The following is a 1,896-nucleotide window of genomic DNA, read 5'->3' as shown; positions in this document are numbered from 1 at the left end:
GAGACGTATCAATGATTATCAAAGGAGTAGAGAGCAACGAGGCGACAATAGAGATGATTCTCGGAATAACGAGCAAAATAGTGGACCAAGGTTTCGGAGACCCTTTGTAACACCCGAGGATATGATGAACGGGCCATGTCGGATGCATTTCTATCTCGACAATAATGGGAAGAGGCAGTCGGGACATCCGCATGAAGGACTATCGCAATTTTCAAGCAATGTTGAGGGTCGCAGGGGCTAGCCAATGCTCAAGCAACAAATAGAAACCCCCAAGGGCCCGGGAGTGAGATCCACCTGCCACCTCCTCCCGCAATTACGGACGAAAATCGGCACCAGCTCAAAATCGCGGCAGCACCACACCCACCTCCATATGTTGATCCTAACTCCAACGGCGCGGTCTCGATGATTCAGAAAGCTAGGCCGTCTAATAGGGCTCAGAAAGTAATCTCACGACAAGTGTTTTCATGGCAGAGAAGATGCCTCCACCAACGATTGAGTACCTAAATTGGTCGGGACAGGACATTGGCTTCACAATTGCGGATCACCCACAACAAGTTCCTCGACCAGCGCAGTCAACACTTATCTTACCAGCAGTAATAGCAGGGTTCGACGTATCTCGAGTATTCATAGATGGAGGCAGCAGTCTGAACCTTATGTATGCAGATACACTAAGGAAGATGAACATATCCCTGGTAAATGTAAAACCAACGGACACCCGTTTCCATGGAATCACGCCAGAGAAGCTGAGTTATCCGTTGGGGAGGATTAATCTCGACGTTCAGTTTGGGAACCGAGAAAACTACAGGATAGAAAGGCTGGAGTTCGAAGTTGTGGATTTCCCGTCGCAATATCACGCTCTGTTGGGGCGACCAGCATACGCCAGGTTTATGGCGGTACCACACTACACGTACCTGTTATGGAGGTTACCAGGACCTAAGGGACCAATTACAGTCAAAAGCAGTTTTGCGTTAGCTGATAAATGCGACAAGGATTTTCATCGACTGTCATAAACTTTCGGTATGCAAGCAGAATATATGGCGTCAAGGCTCACAACTGATTATGATGTGTTGCCAGATGTAGGAAGGCCCCTCAAGAAGTCAACCTTTAACACTACGAAAGATTCCAAGGAGGTGCAGATTCACCCGACAGATTCAAAGAAAACGACGTCCATTGCAACAGACATGGACCTCGCATAGGAAAGCGCGCTCGTCGAGTTCCTCCGTGAGCACTGGAAAATCTTCGCATGGTGTCCAGATGACATGCCAGGAGTACCGAGGGAACTTGCCGAACACCACCTAAACTTGGATCCATTAGCGAGACCAATCAAACAACCTTTGCGGCGTTTTTCGGAACCAAACCGCAAAGCCATGCTATCAGAGATAGATCGACTCAGAGAGGCTGGTTTTATCAAAGAGCTACATATAGAGGCCACGTGGGTAGCTAACCCAGTTCTGGTCCCGAAGAAAAACACGAAAGTCCTTCGCATGTGTGTCGACTTTACGTGTCTCAATAAACACTGTCCAAAGGATCACTTTCCCCTCCCAAGGATCGATCAAATCATCGACTCCACGACAGGATGTGAACGTCTTTCCTTCCTGGACGCATATTCTGGTTATAACCAGATCAGATTGAAAGAAGATGATGAAGTCAAGACAGCGTTCATAACACCTTATGGGGTGTTTTGTTACAAAACAATGCCTTTTGGTTTGAAAAACGCGGGAGCAACGTATCAGCGGATGATGCAGAAGTGCTTAGCAACACAGATTGGGAAAAACGTACAAGTATACATTGACGATGTCGTCATAACATCAAAAAGGGAACAACTTTGATCGAGGATCTAAAGGAAACTTTCGACAACCTTGAAAAATTCTGCATCAAACTGAACCCGACGAAGTG

Source organism: Lolium rigidum, chromosome 5, assembly GCF_022539505.1.
Source record: "Lolium rigidum isolate FL_2022 chromosome 5, APGP_CSIRO_Lrig_0.1, whole genome shotgun sequence".
NCBI classification, from domain to species: Eukaryota; Viridiplantae; Streptophyta; class Magnoliopsida; order Poales; family Poaceae; genus Lolium; species Lolium rigidum.
Note: the sequence above shows the minus strand (reverse complement) of the source record.